Here is a 4998-nt window from a genome sequence, read left to right as displayed (position 1 = left end):
TATCGGTCAGTGACATGCTTGGGAGCATGGCAGCTGCATTTTGCATTTGATCAACTAGCAACAGAAAATTCCAACTTATTCAACCAGGAAAAGAAACTTGGACTGAGAATTACTGTCTAAACATGATGTGATGAAGATGTACCTTTTTCAAGTTCCTCATGGAGTATGTCTCAGATTCAATTTTTTAACTGAGAGAAATTATGTACAAAACATTGCAGACCACTTGGACTCAAAACCAGACCATTTTTACATCAAGCAAGGTGAAACCAGATTTTCCAAAGAAATGTAATACATGCATGGTAAAAACTTTTTTTAATTAATATAAACCTCTTCAATTCATTCATTCAATGTTTATTTATATAGCACCAAATCATAACACAAGTTATCTCAGGGCACTTAGAGCAGGTCTAGTCTGTACTCTTTATAACATTATTTACAGAGATCCAACAATTCCCACCACGAGCAAGCACTTGGCGACAACAGGCAGAAACCTCGAGCAGAACCAGACTCAGGGTGGGCGGCTATCTGCTGCTGCAGGTTGGGTTGAGAGAGAAAGCGAGAGGGGAGGAGGGGAGAGAGAGAGAGAGAGAGAGAGAGAGAGAGAGAGAGAGAGAGAGAGAGAGAGAAAGAGAGAGCAGGAGAAAAGAGAGCATGCAGTATCACAATGAAAGTTCCACATAGAGATGTAAAGTAATGGTAATGGTGATGGTAATAACATTAATATTAATAAAATAAACAATAATTGTAGTCACAGGTGTTGAGCAGTAACATGGGGGCAGTCAAGACTCTACAGCTCCGAGTCAGAGTCCTGCTGAAAGCGACAGAAAGAGAGATGAGAGAGATGAGAGAGATGAGAAAGCACAAAACTATGGTAGAGGGACGATGTCGAGTCAGTAACATGCATTAATGGGATAAGAATGCGTACAGATGGAGAGGGAGAGGAGGAGAGATTAGCTCAGTGCATCATGGGAAGTCTCCCGGCAATCTAGGCCTATAGCAGCATAACTGGGATGGTTTAGGACTCACCCAAGCCAGCCCTAACTATACGCTTTATCAAAGAAGAAAGTCTTAAGCTTTCTCTTAAATGTGGAGGTAGCGTCTGCCTCCCAAACTCAAACTGGGACCTGATTCCACAGGAGAGGAGCTTGATAACTGAAGGCCCTGGCTCCCAGTCTACTTTTGGAGACTCTAGAAACCACAAGTAACCCTGATTCGGGGAGCACAGTGTTCTAGTAGGGGTAAGGTATTATGAGCTCTTTAAGATTTGATGGTGCCTGACCATCAAGGGCTTTGTAGGTGAGGAGAAGGATTTTATATTCTATTCTGGATTTTACAGGGAGCCAGTGCAGAGAAGCTAATTTGGTAGGAATATGATCTCTTTTCCTCGTTTATGTCAGTACATGTGCCGCAGAATTCTGGAGCAACTGGAGATCCAGTTGCGTTCATTTGACAATTAACAAAGACTGTCCAGTAAGTTATTGACCTATTTTGCAGATTTTTATAGTGGGTCTATTTGCAACAAATTTGACATGTTACAACAATTTAAATAGGCCCATCCCAGGTATCATACTTACTTAAACCTGTGGGGCATAATTAACCTACAACTAAAAAGGAGTGGCACCTTTAAAATTAATTGCCTGCCATGTTTAGTTTCATGCTTTGCCATGAAAGTTTTGTCAGTGATGTCTTAAAGTGGTGTAAAGAAATCCAACTAAGTCAGATTTGGGAAGGAGACATCTGTGTTTTGCTCTCCTTCTTTATCACTTAAACAGTTAGCACCATGGAGACATAAACTTGGTGTGTCTCAAACTGGTTTCCAGGTCAGTAGGTGATGATTTGTTCAGGAAGTCAGCTAATGTATTTTCTTAGGTGTGACAAAATCAAGCAAACTTGGTGTTTTATTTAAAGTGAGGACACTAAATGATGTTCCATTTCCCGTCAAATTGAACTGGTAGATTGGGCAGCCAGAAAAAAAAGTAAAAGAGTTTGATGCACAAACTGACCTCTGCCTGTTCTCCCATGGTGTTCGGGCAAAAGAATTCCCTGGGGGCTCACACACTGACTATTAGTTCCATGAGGGTAACAACAAGCGGGAAGTGGGGAGAGAGGAGTTTACGCACCAAATGTTTTATACCATGATGTTTTAATTGAGCAAATAAAGACTAATCATTTCAGTGACTTAAAAATGTGCAACTAGGTTTTAATTTAGATTAAATTGGGTAATCACCTAAACCTGAGGAATACATACAGTATATTCAGGATGATTTGCGTGAACAATGATGCATCAACTTTCCAAACTTCCAGTGAATGTAATAATTCCATTTCAGTTGAAACACTACTTTATCTTCCTCCCTGTCTTTGTATGTCCTTTTCACATCTCCATGAGGAGACTATGGTCAAAATGGGATAGTCATCAAGCAATAAACAATACTGTTTTTCCTCCCCAAAATTTTTATTTCAGGTGAGAGAAATGTGCAAACTGAAGTGGATATTTGTCCATGGTAGAAAAGAGGTGATAAAGGCTATGACTAGTTTCTCTTGATTATTCATGGTGGTAATAGATGTGAGTGCTGCAGTGTACAGGTCGCTGGGCTCGGTTGCCTTGGGATTTTGTAGACGGGAACAATGGTGGCTGCCAGGAAGCATGAGATAACAGCGAGGTGTAGGGAGGGAGTCTGTTACAATGGCTGCTAATTGGCCTGCACATGCCCAGTGGACTTGCCCTTAAAAGACTGCATGTTCTGCTGCTTTGCAAGTGTTTATCTATTCATACTTTTTATTATACATGAATGTGTGATGGATGTGTGTGTCAAATGTTCACTGCTTTGTATTAAGGCTTGCTTTTGAAAAATGAAAAATGCTCAACCAACGTGAAAAACTGCTCTGAGTCCAAATATTTCAAAATAAAGGAAAATCTCCCCCAAAATGAAAATTCAGTCATTATTGATTCAACCTTGTGTTATTTGAAAAGCCATTGAAGTTTGCAGGATGATGAAAGACATAGCCCGTTAGCCTTCATAGTTACATCTCAGCCTTTTCCTCAAACATATTTTACTGCTCCAAAATTCTGACTATAATTTCCATCAAAAATGCACATGTTTTGTTATAACCCAAGTTTTCAAAGGGCAATATTCTAAGAGGAATAATAATGCAAATGTTTTACCTTTTGGACCTATATTATAATCATTTGATCAAAAAATAATCCTTTTATCAAAAATGACAATAACTTCCCCACATTTTGCCTCATAAGATTTAACGTCTCCCATAACATGACGTGTAGACCGTCTACTGTTACCTACTCACTCACTGAACAACCACACTGTGAGAATAATTTAAATATTGAATCACTAGCAGTGTCTAGCCAGTGAAAGCTGACTATTGCATGCTTGAATGCAAGTTGTGTCCTGTTGTGCATCATGGCTGATATATTGAAAAGTCCCTTTCTTAATAATAACAGAAATGATCCTTTTCTGGGTGTGGAGTGCAAGACTGGACAAACGCTTACCCCACACATGCTGAGTAATTCATGATGACTGTCGCAAATTCATGAACGTGCCAGATAGCCTGAGGCTGAAGCTCTGCAGTGACGCATCCATTTCCGTCAAATACCAGCAAATCACAACAGTCATTATGTGCACTACACACTGCCTGCAGGGAGATGATATTGAGCTGAGCTTGTGGCAAAATCTCTCTGGTGAGATCTAAAATTGCATAGGAAAATGTTTAAACAAGACCAAAAATGAAGATTCTTGTTTTGTTGGAACCCATGGCTTCTCCTGTGACATGGGAATGGTGGGTGAAAGAATGATAAGGAAGTGCCAAAGAAAAAAGCTGTGTTGTTCATGTGTCTCCAGAATTGCACATAATAAATATCCTCTAACTGAGATCTTGAGCTGTTTCCGAGGTATTTTCCCAACTGTCAGCCAACTGATCTAACACTTTTGTGAATGCTGTTTCACACGATGTTGTCCATAATTAAACTGCTGGTTGAACTTCATTATATAACAATGTGGTGATCGTTGATGTGATGATGGTCTGCTGTATTTATTTATTTATTTTGTATGTTTCCTACCTGTCTTGCCTGGCGTGAAGACCTGTACAAAATTTTTAGTCAGGACCAGGTTTTGCATTCTTGCATTTACCTTTATTATCAAATAAAGCTAACTAAAATGTTGGTGAGTGGGTATGTCCATATGTATGTATGCATGTATGCATTTGTGCTGACTGTCATGTTAGGTCAAGTATATCTGTATATGTATGTGTAAATATTCCTTCCAATATACCCTTGTCTATTGTGTACAAATACAAGGATGAATATAACATGTACATTTTTTATTGTCATGCTGAACCATTTGCCACCAGTTTTGGCCTATTAGACACCAGTCAGATATTACAGCAATTTTATTTGAATACTTTAAGTTGACATCCAACCTATTTTTGTTCCACTTTTTGTTAGATACACTGTTTTTGGGGTTAGAGTGTGGTCATTTACAAAATGTACTGTATCTCAGGAAAGAGGTAGATGACAATAACAAGATATTTAGCTTTTCGGGTGCTTCTTCTTTATTTATATCTGGCTGCCATGTATTGTTTTATGGCCTCTATAAACATTAAAGTGCAGTAAACACAAGATTTAGCCTGATCAGTGGTTTTTGTTGTCATTTTTATTTTTTATTACATGAAACTGAAGTGGTAAATGAGATCATACAGCCATATTTCCTAAGTAACTGGTGTCATATTTTCTATTGTTCATCCTCTTCCAGCAAGAAATATCTGAAAACTAATTTATTTCCTGAACAACTGGCTCTAAAAAAAAAAAGGTAAATGAGTGTTTGTGTGCAGTGTCTGAGGAGCAGGGGGGAAAAAAGCGTGAGAATGTGTGTGAGGAAGAGGGTGTGTTCACAGGTGTGCCAGCCCTCCTGTGTGTGTTTGTGTGTTGCCAGCCATTGTTGTACTGATGTAACACCTACTTGCTGTTGTGTATAAAAGGCATGGCAT

The sequence above is a fragment of the Siniperca chuatsi genome, linkage group LG1 (genome assembly GCF_020085105.1).
Source record: "Siniperca chuatsi isolate FFG_IHB_CAS linkage group LG1, ASM2008510v1, whole genome shotgun sequence".
Taxonomy (NCBI): domain Eukaryota; kingdom Metazoa; phylum Chordata; class Actinopteri; order Centrarchiformes; family Sinipercidae; genus Siniperca; species Siniperca chuatsi.
The sequence above is the reverse complement of the archived record's forward strand: the minus strand, read 5'-3'. Positions refer to the sequence as shown.